The sequence below is a fragment of the Triticum aestivum genome, chromosome 5B (genome assembly GCF_018294505.1).
Source record: "Triticum aestivum cultivar Chinese Spring chromosome 5B, IWGSC CS RefSeq v2.1, whole genome shotgun sequence".
NCBI lineage: Eukaryota > Viridiplantae > Streptophyta > Magnoliopsida > Poales > Poaceae > Triticum > Triticum aestivum.
Window position 1 is genome coordinate 684,363,972 of NC_057807.1, and position 17,046 is coordinate 684,381,017.

At 39.7% G+C, this 17,046-nt stretch overlaps 1 pseudogene; it reads right to left on the minus strand.

Annotated features, from left to right (window-relative positions):
- Nucleotides 1-5,865, minus strand: part of LOC123114206 (uncharacterized) — a 39,315-nt pseudogene extending 33,450 nt beyond the window's left edge.
- Between the last annotated feature and the right edge of the window lie 11,181 nt (nucleotides 5,866-17,046).

Sequence of the window (17,046 nt, forward strand, 5' to 3'; positions counted from 1 at the left end):
TAGAAGCACTACGGTAATTACAAATGAATTATATAAGCAATAAAGTAAAATGCAGACCTCTTATTCTGGAGATGTTCGGTGAGTTTGTCAATGAGGTTTTGCACTGTGTATGAATTAGTGGGGCATTGATGCTGCTGAACTTGAGAGAGGATGCCCCCAAGCAGCCTTCTCATGTCAGGCTTCCGGGATGCTCGCACGAAAGCCCGGCAGTCAAATTGCTCCTCAACTTCACGGTACAGCTGTTTTGCAAGTGCGGTCTTACCAACCCCTGAATGTCCAGTTATGGCCACCATTTTCAGCTGCTGCTCCTTTTCATTGGTGAGCCACTTGACAAGCTTTGTGTTAGCGTCATTGACACCAACAAGGTAGTTTGCAGCCTCTGCGTACATCAATGGAATATGGCCGTACACAGTGAACAGAGATCTAGAACTCGAGGTGAAACCATCAAGATACCTTCCATGTCGCTCAATCGCCTCCCGCACCGGGGCCCTGAGTTCTGCGAATTTGGCGGCCCTCGTGCACGGCCTCACCTTCTTGGGAAGCCAAGGGATCTTGACACGGCCAACCTTGAAGCTCTGCACCGACCTCATCTTGGCATCGGCGTGCGTCAACATCATGTCGTCAATGAAATCCTCGATGTCATAGCAAAGTTCACGCACCTCATTCATCCAGTATTTTGCCATTTCATTGGGGGAATCTACCATTGACTGCTCCACAAGGGCGACACTGATTTCTTCCAGATCTTCCCTGAGGAGCACGACTCTGTCCTTGAGTGGCCCTCGCAGCCGGCAACCGAGAAGCAGCAGCGAATCTAGCTTCCTGAGAAGGGGGCCCATGACACCAAGGGAAGAACTCACTGGGGCATTCATGGCGCCTATGTCGGCCAGCGAAGAATTCACCAGAGCATCATCCATGGCGCTCATGACCGCCAGCGAAGAACCCATCTCCGCCTGGAGAGAAATCAAATCATAGAGAAAGTGTATTATGCTTTCATCTTTTTTTTATTGGAAAAAATCTATTCTGTTTTTTTTTTTGAGAAAATCTTCATTCAAATCACGAAACAGTACAAAGTAGGTGACCCTTACAAGCACACTGAAACGCAAACATAAAGGACCATGAACACCTAGAGTACCCTAAGACAACCATAACACAAGAAGATCTCCGGAGCCCTGTGTCATCATTCCTGAATCTTGAGAGAAGACCCCTGCAGTAGAAGGATCTCCATCGTTTTTCTATTCTGTTTTTGATATATTATGCTTCCATCTCTTCTATTCTATTATAGTATCATCTATTCTATTATATACTAAAAACACACTATACGCGGTTCTTTTCAAGACACTGCATTAATACACATCATCAAAATTATTTTCTTCGCCGGATCTTTAATTTCTGGCAAGGATTGAGCGACAGGTCAGAAATCTTTATAGCTGGAGTCTATGTTAGATACGTCCGTTCAAGAAAATCCTATAGTTGGTTCAACTCTGACGTACATACCAAATCGGATATACATACCTACATATCTTTTTAAAATTAAGGACAGAATAAACATACAAATATAGTGCATAACTGCATATTCAGCTTAACATCGATTTAAAATAACACAACTAAAAAACCTGAATCCTTCTATGATACCCAGATTTTGTATACCAGGGAAGCTAGCGAGACATCCGTGAACACACAAATCAATCAAAAGGCCATTGATGCCAGCATGACTCATTATAAACAATGCTAACAGAAGCTCAACGAACAGACTAACTACACATACATCTGGCACTCAAAGGAATCGAGGAAACAAGAAATACGCACCCAAGAAGGGTTCTAAACAATGCCCATGTAGGCGCCCTTCAATCAATCCAGCTAGTGGCAAAGAAAAAAAAAACGCATACATCAAACTGATAGACACAACTCAAATAAGGAATCCAGTTGTATGATATGGATTAGGGATTGAGACTATTTGGAAAAGATTAGATCTTATTCTAAATGGGAAGATGTGAGGTGTGGCCACGTGGGTGCATTACGATTTAGGGAGGAAGGAATACAACATGGGAGAGAAAGAAATTCAGAGAGAGTTTTCTTTTTTTGTGAAGAAAGACTTCAGAGAGAGTTAAGTACTAAGTGACATTGCTCTATAGGCCATGATTAAATTCTAGGGCGCAATCATTATGGATTTTCATAAAACATAACAGAAAAAACTAGAGAAAATTGCACACGAACAAAAGAACAGATGAAACAATAAGAAAAACTACACGGCCTAAAACATACTAAGCTTATTCCGGAAAAAAATGTTTGACCAACTAATAATATAGAAATTCTCAAACGTCTGAGCAATACAAATTAATACACAATAAATTTAAAGAGTTACTCAGTGACAGAAGACTAGAACGAACAAGAGTGACACATACATTGGTACAGAAAATACTTAGAAAGAAACATAGTCAAAGTTGTACGAAAAATATATCTCGTAACGGATCTAGTATTATTAATTTTTGTTACACTTTTTTGCTACAGGCGTATTTTCTATATGGATGGTCAAACATAAAAGATGGGCCCATTCGCAAATAAATAAATAAAAGATGGGTCTAATGGCCCTGTTCCTCGAGCACCAAAGCCCATATTCTACCAGCTCAAGCGGTTCTATAGCAAAGTAGAAATTTATTATCTCTCAAAATTTGAACATACCTGGATGCCCTCCATTTCACGAACCCTGTCAACTATATCACGTCCACTAGCTGGTCTCTTCTTTGGACTGAAGTCTCTGCACTCTAAAGCTATCTCATAGCATACTCGTATTTGTTCCAATAGTGTGTCTCGTTGTGATCTCTCCATCCTATCACTCCAACTTTCAAGTACCTAAAACGCATTCAAGCATCAAACTGAGAACAAAAACTCTCCAAAAAGTAGACCGTGTCCCAGTAAATTCGAGTCAGATTTATCACAATGTAAATTGCACTTTCATAAATGAAGCATGAAACTGAGAAGAAAATTTCTCTAAAGGGAAATCTGTTGTGTTGATTCTTTTGCGGACAAAACTGTGCTTTCCACTACTAGATGTGCTTGAAATGGATCAACAACATCTTTCTATATAGGAATCATATGTATAGTATATAGCAACCACACATTCAAGCATCAAACTGAGAACAAAAACACTCTAAAAAGTAGACCATGTCCCAATAAATTCGAGTCAGATCTATCACAATGTAAATTGCACTTTCATAAATGAAGCATCAAACTGAGAAGAAAATTTCTCTAAAGGGAAATCTGCTGTGTTGATTCTTTTGCGGTCAAAACTGTGCTTTCCACTACTAGATGTGCTTGAAATGGATCAACAACATCTTTCTATATAGGAATCATATGTATAGTACATAGCAACCACACATTCAAGCATCAAACTGAGAACAAAAACTCTCTAAAAAGTAGAGCGTGTCCTAATAAATTCGAGTCAGATCTATCACAATGGAAATTGCACTTTCATACATCAAGCATCAAACTGAGAAGAAAATTCCTCTAAAGGGAAATCTGTTGTGTTGATTCTTTTGCAGCCAAAATTGTACTTTCCACTACTAGATGTGCATCCACAAATGATATTCTGCTACATCTCAAACTAAATCTAATAACAATATGCAAAGTAAAAGAGTGATCTATTTAAGACCATCCTTCTTAGCCAAAAAGGAAATTGAGTTTTTAGCATTGTCAAAATGGCATATATTGTTCTTACTTCCTCAGTAGCTTGATACCCCTTCTGCCCGGTCAGTATTTCTGTGATAATGGCACCAAGACTATACAAGTCAGCACTACATGTGATTGCATCCCCTTCCAAAAGTTCTGGTGCCAAATATCCCCTGTATGAAAATAGAAAAGACCTGACGGATTAATGGACAAAGAGAGTGCAATTCATAGAAAAAACAACTTAGCTTTCAAGAGGAGTTAGCTAGCTTACATTGTTCCTAATGTAGTTTTGGTAATATCCTGTCTTTGATTTTCGTGAAAGCATCTAGACAGGCGAAAATCAGTGATTTTCGGTACCATGCTATCGTCGAGCAGTATATTGGCAGGTTTCAGATCCAAGCGAATGATATGATTCTCATGAAGGAACTGCAGGCCCTCAGAAATCCCTTTAATTATTTTGTAGCATGTTCGCCACTCACGATATGCATCTGTAAAGGGTATAGGAGAAACCGGGCTTATAAATTGGGACACATTACACAATTTTTAGTATATGGAATAATAGTAACAAAATTTAGAGGCCGCATGGTCGTACCGGTGATATATTTATCAAGACTCCCATTAGGTATATACTCGAAGCAAAGCAAACTTTGATGAACTTCTTCCATGACAAGTTTTCCGTTGTAACTTGCCATAGTTCCTTGTGTATCAGCACAATATCCCAGAAATCTTACTATATTCTTGTGTTTTACCCGCATCAGGCATTCAACCTCTTGGTGAAACTCCCTTTCATGCATATAAGCGTTGGACAACTTCTTCACTGCAACCGACTTGTCGCCAAGTATTCCCTATCACTCACAAGTGTTAGCATGGGTTTGAGTTCTCAAAAGTCAAAACAAGTGTGATTAGGATTAGGACACTCGTGCATGTATACTACCTTATAAACCACAGAAAATCGACCGCTTCCAATCTTCAGGTCATCGGAGAAATCGTTAGTGATGTCCTTCAGGAGTGATAATGGCAGGTCCCTGGGCTCCGCTGTTTCATCAACTAACATCTTCTCGAGGTCACTTCGTGTACAAACTTTGTATTCCATTTGCAGTCAGTATGTAATTTAACCTGGAAACAAGAGCAAACTCGTTATGTATGTATGACCTAGATACTAGGCCCAAATCCCCACTCACTCCGAAGCTAACTAATGAAGTAATATAGATCGATTATTGTACCTAACAAACAAATTAAGATCACTCTCCCATTATGCAGAAAATTGAAAGCACTAATTTCGATGTTGACCCTCCCTTTTTCTTTTCTGCTTTGAGAACAGGACTAGCCACCGTAAGCATTACATGACATAGACGATATTGGTGCTACATGCGATTGTTTTCGCTCTCCAAAACAGGACTATGATAAGATTATCAGCTGCGACCAAGTAAACATGAAAAATAAAACAGTTTTTTTCCAACGACCTCATGGCCGGATTCCACTATCATTACGATGACGGAACAAAACATAGATGAAGCATCCTGGTAGACCGAAAATAAGAGCTACAGCTAAGGCTAGAAGTTCAGGCCGAGGCCGCACTAAGCCAGCCCCCAGATCGACTACAAGGTAGTATAACGAACGAGCAGATCAACTTTTTACAACCAATGCAGAGACCCACGAGCATCAGCAGCAAACCATCATATATCAAGCAAAAACTAGCAGCACCAACCTTTTTCCCGAAGATTTAAGCAATCGGATTGGCAGTCGTTTTTAGTAGTACAGTAACCCAGAAAAACAGAAAAATTCTTATATACTTGCACGCCTACGGTTAATCGCCTCTACAGGGTGGGGGGTGGGGGGGGGGATTGGAGAGAATTTTAGGGGATTTTGACTTGCAGGGGATTTAATCCCTGTCAATCCCCTTCAAATCCGAAGCAACCGAATGAACCACAGCCACTTCAAAATGGTGGTAAATATGCGCAGAGAGCAGCGATAAATGATGAATCAGCAGACGGCAGATCCCCAAAATCGAGTACATATACATCCCAGCAAAGATCTACTATTTTACTTGGACAGATTTACCTGCTTGCTTCCCAGTGAAGGCGATGGAGCTTCAGATTTACTTGCCTAGCAAAGGAGAAGAAGGGGATGAGGCTATCAGGTCAACGGTCACTCTGGGAGAAGGGATGCAATAATTGAGCTAGCTGTCTGCAGATGAGCATGTGGGTGGGGGGTGCCCACATCCATCTGCAAGGAATGAAACCATTGTGAGGCCCCGCGGCCAAACTGGCCAACGGGCCGGAACGGCCCGCCCCTCGCACCGCATGACACGCAGACGCGGGAGCTCTTATGTGACGCTTTTTGCGTCAAAGAGTCGACGTGCCGCACAGGCCGGCCCATTTGGCGTCCGCAAGGTGAAAAACAGCAAAAAAGAAATGCGCTAGTGCTAGAATTCAAACCTCCACCTCGGTAGTAATGAGCGTGTTGTGAAAGCCACTGCGCTAGACCAGGTATTGTGTTAGATTAGCAGCGCAAATCAAAAAAGAAACTGTCAACAGCGGAAAAAGTGTAAAAGATTTGCAAAAGTTAAAGTCCGAATAAGGGATCGAACCGAAGATCCCCTTATTGTGCTTTTTTCAAAAGGGAATTTTTTTGAACACCCAAAAATTTTCTAAATAACATGAACAAAATGGAGAATATTTTGAAAAGTGCAAACATTTTTAAAATTGTGAACAAAATTTGAAAAATGGAACATTTACAAATTTCTGGACAATTTTAAAAAACTTCAACCCTGAACAAAATTTGAAAATGGGAACATTTTTGAATTTCTGAACAATTTTTGAAAATTCGAACAAAAAACATTTTTTCCCAAAAACAAAACGTGAATGTTTTATCAAACGTGAACATTATTAACTTTTTTATAAATTTTGAGAAAACTCAAACATTTTTCAACACACAAAAAAATTTTGGGGACGCAAACATATTTGTTAGAACGGAAACATTTAAACTACCTAAAAAACTGAACAAGAACATTTTTTCAAATTTCAAAACAAAATATGGAAACACAAACAACTTTTGCATGAGAACATTTTTTTGAAACTCCAAAACAAAATTTGAAAAAACGAATATTTTTTTAAATTTGCAAACAATTTTGGAAATGGAACTTTTTTCGAACAAAGCTTGTAAATATGAACATTTTTCTAAATTTGCGAAAAAAAATTGGAACAGGGACATTTTTTCAAACTCCCAAACAAAATTTATGGAATTTACAAAAGTTTTTTAAATTTGTGAACAAACTTTGAAAACATAAACATTTTATAAATTTGTGAACAAAGTTTGAAAACATGAACATTTCATAAATTTGTGAACAAATTTGGAAAGCTGGAACACTTTTTGAAATTCCTAAACATTTTTCGAATGCAAACAAAATTTGAAAACATGGACAATTTTAAAATAGGAACATTTATTGAAACTCACGAACAAAAATTTTAAAAACGAACATTTTCCTAAATTTGCAAATAAATTTTACAAAGTTCTAAAATTTTGAAAAAAAACATAAAGAAATAGAAACAGAAACTAAAAAAGAAAAGAAACAAAAAATAGAAGTAGAATATTCAGCCTGTTGATACGTCTCCGTCGTATCTACTTTTCCAAATACTTTTGCCCTTGTTTCGAACTCTAATTTGCATGATTTAAATGGAACTAACCCGGACTGACGTTGTTTTCAGCAGAATTGTCATGGTGTTATTTTTGTGCAGAAACAAAAGTTCTCGGAATGACCTGAAACTCCTCGGAGATTATTTTTGGAATTAATAAAAAATACTGGCGAAAGAATCAAGGCTAGGGGGCCCACACCCTGTCCACGAGGGTGGGCGGCGCGCCTACCCCCTGGGCGCGTCCCCCTGCCTCGTGGGCCCCCTAGACATCCACCGACCTCAACTCCAACTCCATATATTTGCTCTCACGGAGAGAAAAATCAGAGAGAAAGATTTATCGCGTTTTACGATACGGAGCCGCGGCCAAGCCCTAATCTCTCTCCGGAGGGCTGATCTAGAGTCTGTTCAGGGCTCCGGAGAGAGGGATTCGTCGCTATCGTCATCATCAACCATCCTCCATCACCAATTCCATGATGCTCACCACCGTGCGTGAGTAATTCCATCATAGGCTGGCTAGACGGTGATGGGTTGGATGAAATTTACCATGTAATCAAGTTAATTTTGTTAGGGTTTGATCCCTAGTGTCCACTATGTTCTGAGATTGATGTTGCTATGACTTTGCTATGCTTAATGCTTGTCACGAGGGCCCGAGTGCCATGATTTCAGATCTGAACCTATTATGTTTTCATGAATATATGTGAGTTCTTGATCCTATCTTGCAAGTCTATAGTCACCTATTATGTGTTATGATCCGACAACCCCGAAGTGACAATAATCGGGTTACTTCTCGGTGATGACCGTAGTTTGAGGAGTTCATGTATTCACTATGTGTTAATGCTTTGGTCCGGTACTCTATTAAAAGGAGGCCTTAATATCCCTTAGTTTCCATTAGGACCCCGCTGCCACGGGAGGGTAGGACAAAAGATGTCATGCAGGTTCTTTTCCATAAGCACGTATGACTATATTCGGAATACATGCCTACATTGCATTGACGAATTGGAGCTAGTTCTGTGTCACCCTATGTTATAACTATTACATGAGGAATCGCATCCGACATAATTATCCATCACTGATCCAATGCCTACGAGCTTTTCACACATTGTGCTTTGCTTATTTACTTTACGGTTGCTACTGTTACAATTACTACAAAACTACTACTGTTACTTTTGCTACTGTTACCGTTACTTCCATACTACTTTGCTACTAAATACTTTGCTGCAGATACTAAGTTATCCAGGCGTGGTTGAATTGACAACTCAACTGCTAATACTTGAGAATATTCTCTGGCTCCCCTTGTGTCGAATCAATAAATTTGGGTTGAATACTCTACCCTCAAAAAATGTTGCGATCCCCTGTACTCTTGGGTTATCAAGACTATTTTCTGGCCTATTGAAGAAACACATGGTCTTAATATACTACCTATTGAAGAAACACATGGTCTTGATAACCCGACCCAGGTAGTAAAGGTAAATTCTCTCTATAGACATGATAAGGTTGAAATCCCGTCTACTAAGTTTCCTAGCCAATGTTTAGATGAATTTGATGACTTTATGGCTAGATAAGAAAATTTCAACGCTTATATTGGTAGAGAATTAAAGAGTAATTCTTACATGATTGGACGCTTGAGTTATTATATGGCTAGAGTTAAATGTGAACTTAAACTCATTAGTAAATATGCTTCTATGGTTACCACTCAAGCAGAACAAGTACTTAAGGTTCAAAGTGATTTGCTCGATGAATTGAATAGTAAACATGATTTTGCTGTTAGAGTGGATACTAGAACTGGTAAAATGACTCAGGAACCTTTGTATCCTGAAGGCCACCCTAAGAGAATTGAGCAAGATTCCCAGAGAAATAATTTAGATGCACCTGGTCCTTCTAAAAGGAAGAAAAAGAAAAATGATAGGACTTTGCATGCTTCTAGTGAATCTATTGTAGAAACACCTGAGAATCCCAATGATATTTCTATTTCTAATGTTGAAACACAATCTGGTGATGAACATGAACCTGGTGATAATATTAATAATAATGTTCACGTTGATGCTCAATGTTCACATTAATGCTCAACCTAGCAATATTAATGATGTAGAGATTGAACCTGCTGTTGATCTTGATAACCCACCATCAAAGAATCAATGTTATGATAAGAGAGACTTTGTTGCTAGGAAGCATGGTAAAGAAAGAGAACCATGGGTTCAGTAACCCATGTCTTTTTCTCCTAAGCCATCCAAGAAAAAGGATGATGAGGATTTTGAGCGCTTTGCTGAAATGATTAGACCTATCTTCTTACGTATGCGTTTAACTGATATGCTTAAAGTAAATCCGTATGCTAAGTACATGAAGGATATTATTACAAATAAAAGAAAGATACCGGAGGCTGAAATTTCCATCATGATTGCTAATTATACTTTTAAGGGTGGAATACCTAAGAAACTAGGAGATCCAGGAGTACCAACTATACCATGCTCTATTAAAAGAAACTATGTTAAAACTGCTTTATGTGATCTTGGAGCCGGTGTTGGTGTTATGCCTCTCTCTTTATATCGTAGACTTGATTTGAATAAGTTGACACCTACTAAAATATCTTTGCAAATGGCTGATAAATCAACCATTATACCTGTCGGCAATTATGAGGATGTGCATGTTGTGGTTGCAAATGTTACTATTTTAACGGACTTTGTTATTCTTGATATTCCTGAGGACGATAGTATGTCAATTATCCTTGGTAGACCCTTTTTGAATACTGCAGGGGCTGTTATTGATTGCAACAAAGGCAATGTCACTTTTCATGTTAATGGTAATGAGCATACGGTACACTTTCCGAGGAAACAACCTCAAGTTCATAGCATCAATTCTATTGGGAAAATTCCATCGATTATTATCGGAGGTTTTGAATTTCCTCTTCCTACTGTCAAGAAGAAATATGATATTCTTATTATTGGGGATGTTCATATCCCCGTTGAGGTAACCTAGTGTTATTCGAAATTTCTCCGGTTCCATGTTATTCGGAATGAGTTTGTTAACAAGACTTGATCAACCTTGTTAGTGGATTCCTTTTGATGATCATGAGATGGATGAAGTTAGAAGGCACAACCTTTTGTACCCTCTTTTTACTTTATGTTATTTAGAATAAATAAAGCAAAAATGATATTTTCTGCCTGTTTTCTGAATTATCCATGCAATAAAGAATACCCCGAAAATAAATGTTCTCCAAATGCCCTGCCAATTTAATATGATTTTTTCTAGAATATTTGAGAATATCTGGCACTGAGAACACAGCAGGGGAGCAAGCACCTGGCCACAAGGGTCCAAGGCGCGCCCACCCCTACAGGGCGCACCCCCTGCCTCGTGGGCCCACAGGGTCTCCCCTCCACTTATTCCTGCACCCATGCACTTCTTCTTCCTCCCAAAAAAATCACTATCCAGCCCAAGCACGAGTTCTAGCTCACTTTGCTGCCATTTTCGATCTCCTTGCTCAAAGCTCCATTCACAAAACTGCTTTGGGGGATTGTTCCTTGGTATGAGACTCCTCCAATGGTCCAATTAGTTTTTGTTCTAGTGCTTTATTCATTGCAAATTTTTGCTGCCTAGGTGACCCTATTCTTGAGCTTGCATGTCAAATTTATATGGTCCCAAGTAGTTCTAATGCATGATATAGTCTCTAGGCACTTGTGAGAGTAGTTGCTATGAATTTTGTGGAGTTTGGTGCACTTTTATTTTGAGTTACTAAAAATTTCAGAAATTTTTCAGAGGAAGAATATGTCTAGGAAAATGTACCAAGGTGGTTCTTCAAGGAAGCAAGGACCCAGGCTCGCAATACGTGAGCAGGACGATGAACCACCGAAGGTAGCTTTATGTGCGGCCTTGTGAATGGCCGTTAGAGGAGTTTATGGTCAAAGCGGGCATCAAGGATGAATTTGATGCATATGTGTGTAACGCTGACCTTGAGGACTTCATGCAAGATAAGTGTCCTCAATACCACTATTTGACTGACTCCTTTGTGAGAAGGTTTAAATTTACATCTTCGCGCAATTCTCAAAATGTCCTGTTTGATATTTATGATAAATCTTATACCATGGACCTAGAAGATTTTACTACTGCTTGTAAACTCCCGCAGGGGGGCAGTGTTAATGAACCTCGTAAATCTGAATATAAAGTCTTTCTTACTAGTATCACTGTGGGAGAATCTAGAGAAATAGCACAAGCTACTATAGGGAGCATTCATTTTCCTGCTATACATTATTTTGCTCTCTTCATTGGTAGATGCATTAACGGTAAAGATGAAGCATGTCACATGTGCGTTCCTGATCTTTTTGTTCTCAACAGTGCTGTATTAGGTGATAAACAATACAACTTGGGAGCAATTGTTGCACGTAGGTTGCATAATAATGGTTTAGTTGGAGATTTGTTTGGAGCAATTTATGGGACCCGTGTGGCTAATTATCTTGGTATACCTGTACATGAAGATGATAGGGAGTTGCCTCCCGCTTATTTAGATTATAATGCCATGGTTAATCATCATTTTCTTGAGAGGAACGAACAGTTCCTCCAGTATCAACTAATCTTTGACAGACATCGCGCTGTCCATATTACTCTCCCTGCTCCTGCCCTCTTTGATTATCAGGCAAAAGGAAGATATGTTATCACCACGGAGGAGGCAAATGAGTACGAGAGGAGGACGGAGGCAGCTCGCCGCCATGCTGCAGCTCAGGAGGCAATGGCTGCTGCATCTCAGTACGACCCCAGTTACAACTTCGGATATCAGCCAGGCTACCCATGGCCATAGTCCAACTTAGGCCAAAAGCCTATGCTTGGGGGAGTACGTATTTCTCACCAACATTACATTCATGTTCACACACTCATTCTAGTTGTTGGTGCTCATACTTTTTCATTGTACTATCCATGCTAGTTTAATTTCCTTTTTCTAGTTTTCTTCTTGTGTGTTTAATAAACCTTAAGAAAAAACAAAAAAATTAGTTAGTTTAATTTCCATGCTTATAGTAGTAATATTAAAAGAGAACCTAAAAATATTTCTCGTTCTTCTTTTGCTTGTTGGGAGCTTTCCCGTGTAAATAGTTTTATTTCTTTTCTTTCCTTTGGGGGTCGAGAGGAGAAGACCATAATGAAAATGTTTAGTGGCTCTAATATGTATGATTGTTGATTTAACCAAGAACCCATATTACCTTGTCTTCTCCCTTGAATTGAATGCTTGCAAATTCCAGCTTAGTCCAATGCACATGCACTATTATTATTATCCACACCGTTCGGTCGTGCAAGTGAAAGGCAATAATGACGATATATAATGGACTGATTGAGATGAGAGAAGCTGGTATGAACTCGACCTCTCTTGTTTTTGTAAATATGATTAGTTCATCGTTTCTGATTCAACCTATTATGAATAAACATGTTTGCAATGACAATTAGAGATTATAGTTGCTTATGCCATGCTTAATTAGCTAGGAGCTTATAATGGTTTACCTTGCGTGCCAACATGCTATTAAAATGGTTGTGACGTGGTATGATAGGGTGGTATCCTCCTTTGAATGAATTGAGTGACTTGACTTGGCACATGTTCACGCATGTAGTTGAAACAAAATCAACATAGCCTTCACAATATTTATGTTCATGGTGGATTATATCCTACTCATGCTTGCCCTCGGTGTTGATTAATTTTAATGCATGTTCATGACTGTTGTCGCTCTCTCAGTTGGTCGCTTCCCAGTCTCTTTCTAGCCTTCACCTGTACTATGCGGGAATACTGCTTGTGCATCCAAACTCCATGAACCCCAAAGTTATTCCATATGAGTCCACCATACCTTCCTATATGCGGTATCTACCTGCCGTTCCAAGTAAATTTGTATGTGCCAAACTCCAAACCTTCAAATGAAATTCTGTTCTGTATGCTCGAACAGATCCACTACAAGAAACTTGTTAATACATGACGATCCTTGTTCGTCACGGATCAACCAAAAACTGTCATGTGTGTCCCTCCATGACGGATCTAAAATCCATCATGTATATCGCGTCATAATTTAGCATCGTACCTTCCATGACGGTTCTTGGCTATCATGGATCTGCCACAGGCCTGCCAAGCCCAAACTAGGGTGTGACGGAAAAAACCGTCACCGATTTACATATCTAAAAGCAACAAGTAGCATACGTGGATCTGACGTGGAGGCAAACATGGCCATGTATTAACTAGCCCAATTCCATTCCATTCGAATACATTAGCCTCTTTTTTAGTCCAGCCTGCTTTCTCAATTCATCACAATTTACAAAAGACCACCAAATTATATTCATTCAGAAAATTAACATTTGTTCACAAGACAATACAGATTTCCAACTATCAGCCTGGCTTCAAATACAAACCTTAATATGAAATATCATAAGCATATCTAGAAAAAGCTATAAGCATCTTTTTTTTTTGTAAAAAATCGAGTAACATGACTTCATTGAAAATGCACTGCTAGCTAATTTTAATCTCCAACACTAACCCACCAGAACACTACACCACCACCAGTTCCAGACAGCTATTCTGACCCAAGTAATTCCTGCTAAAAAACCTTCAATCTCTAGTAACACGAACTAACTTCCAAACCTGCATAGAATCAAAAACAGATACAAAATTACAATAAGTTATAATAGCCAGCTCCCATACAATATAATGTAGTTCATAGTTAACAAAACATGAAAATAGTAATACTGGAGGCATACTTTCCATCCATTAAAGGTAATTCTGTCAATAAACTTGCGTTCTACATGTCATATAAAATAAAACAACTCGAAGAAAAGACCATTTTAGTCAATTAAATGATCCACTTGGTGATCTTATTATGCTAAGAGTAGACTTCTTTACAAAGACCAAATATTCGCGTGCATCAGAATACTTCAGTTAAGCAAGATGAACCTAATGGTTAAAATTTATTCTGATGCTTTCATACCACAACCTTCACATCTAGATTAACTACACTGGGAATTGTGAAGAACAATAACATATGTTGGAAAAAAGCATGCATTCTCACATTTACTGATTGCCTTTCTTTTTTTGGGGGGGGGGGGGGGGGGTGTGATTAGCCTTCATTGCATACAAGGTACATAATTATCTCTGCCTACAATTCAATATGAAATGAGATAAAGAATTGAGATAGAGCCGATTTTCAAATTTTATACATGCCACTTCCTGATTATTGTCTTTACAATAAAATGAGTACAAGGGTAAGTATTTTAAAAAAGGGTAAACGACAATGAGCCAACCCTATGTAACCATTAGTTAATGATATGTAATAAATATTAACATGATTTTCTAAATGAATCTCAGTTTCTTTCTGTAAAGAGCCCTCACATGAAAATGCATTAAATAAATAATTCAAGGGAATATAACTAGATCTTTTTTTCTGTAGTTCTGGTTGTATACATAATATTTAGTTTAACTTGGCACAACCTTGATTAATTATTCTTTCCAGTAGGCTTTCACCAATGACATGGTGTGAATAATACCAAGAAATAGAGAAAATGCTAGTAGTAACACTGAAATTTTGAGACTGAACAAATGCACTATATAGCAGATCAAACACTCTTAAATATGAAGCGAAAATGTTCCATCTATTAGTGACTTGGTACAATACTGTGTACGCGCATTTCCATCACTCCTTCAGATTGCAATACTGTGTACGCGCATTTCCGAAAATACAATAGTACAAAATCCATCACCTCTGTTGTAATAAGCGAAAAAACTAAGCATCAGTTAAACAGAAGGATTATTTGTACACCTATATTAAGAAGTCAGGTAATAAGTGAATAAGAAATCCCAAGTAGATGCTTCATAATTCACATCACATTTGCATACTGCAAATCGAGAGATTCAGACGTTTATGATAAAAAAAATCATAGAAAGTAACAAGCAGCTAATTACGTTTTCTAACTACAGGCCAAGCCATCGATATTCACAACATCTGGGTACTTACTATAAATTCGTAGGAGGCATGGAGCTGCCTTCTTTCTGAATACAGGCCGGCAGCTACCTGAAATATGATGGGATGTTTCATTAGTCCAATCGCTAAAATCAGATGACAGGAAAAGATGTGTGAAATACTGTCCACTTACAAGAAGTTCTGGGCACATCAATTACCAATGCATGTTACCATGGAAACGGGGGAACGTTTTGTGTTAAGCTAGCAGTAACCATGGATGCAAAAATCAGATGCAGCATGATCTAATTTCAGATCTAGTGTCCGTAAACAACATCAGCCATACTCACCCTGCTTATCTGCCGCCGTGCACATGCAGCACAACCGCCCTAGTCCTTGAGCTTGGTAATCACACCGATCTGCCTCAAGCACCGTGGTCGCCACAGTCCAGCCAACGGGAGGGAGCGCACCAAGCCACCATCCACGAGGCGGAGAGGGCGCGAAGCGGCGCCGTGTGCATCAGAGAGGAGCTGCTGGAGACGCGCCGACGATGGATGCGAAGCCGCAGCCAAAACCCTAGCCACGAGATTGGGTTAGCGGGCAAGCACCGGAGACCAGGAGCGGTGGATCCAGCCGGACTGGAGGTTGGAGGGGTCATAGTCTCATAGACCAGCTCGTGAGCGCGCTGCACGGTGGCGGACGTCAACGGGATCTTCAGGCACTGGCCATGGCGTGAGGTGTCGCATGAGAGAGAGAGAGAGATATGGATTTCCAGAGGGATTGATGGGTGGGAGTGCGACGGATCTGGTAGCTGCCAGCGCTGCGAGGTGAGAGGAGGTGAGGGGAGGGCCAGCGGCGATCTGTGGGAGGAGGTAGGAAAAGATGTGGTGGGTGGTGGGTGGCGGCTAGGAGATGATGGGGGAATCGAGAGGGGATGTGGAGGAGGGGCAGAGAGCAGTGGGCTGAGGAGGAGGGTTCTAGGGTTAGGCTTTTATACGGGCAATAGTTACCCGGGCTTTAGCGGGCTTGCGTGGGCTTGTGGGGCTCTAGTAGGTCGTCCATGACAGTTTTTGGAAACATCAACAGAAATCCGTCATGGATTAACAGATTTCTTGTAGTGTCTGTATCTTCCATGCTAGATGGGTTATTCTCAAGAGGAGCGAACTCCGCTCCTCATTCATGAGAAAATGGCTGGTCACCGGATGCCCAGTCCCATGCTCAAATCAAATCAAAATAATTGCAAACAAAACTCCCCCGGGATTGTTGTTAGTTGGAGGCACCCTGTGTTTCGGGCAAGCCATGGATTGATGCTTGTTGGTGGTGGGGGAGTATAAACTTTACCATTCTGTTTGGGAACCGCCTAAATGTGTGTAGCATGGAAGATATCGAGATCTCTTGGTTGTTATGTTGACAGTGAAAGTATGCCACCCAAAATATTATTTATCTCTATTTCAAAAATCGAGATCTGGCACCCCTACAAATCCCTGCTTCCCTCTGCGAAGGGCCTCTCTATTTACTTTTATGTTGAGTCATCGCCCTCTTATTAAAAAGCACCCGCTGGAGAGCACAACTGTCATTTGCATGCATTACTATTAGTTTATATTGGGTATGACTATGACTGGATCTCTTTTACCATGAATTACAATGTTTAGTCAGTCCTTGATCTTTAAAGATGCTTTGCATTTATGTTTTGCGGTCTCAGAAAGGGCTAGCGAGATACCATCTTGTTATATCATATTATGGTTGTTTTGAGAAAGTGTTGTCATCCGAGATTTATTATTATTGCTTGCTAGTTGATTATGCCATTGATATGAGTAAACATGAGACCTAAATGTTAT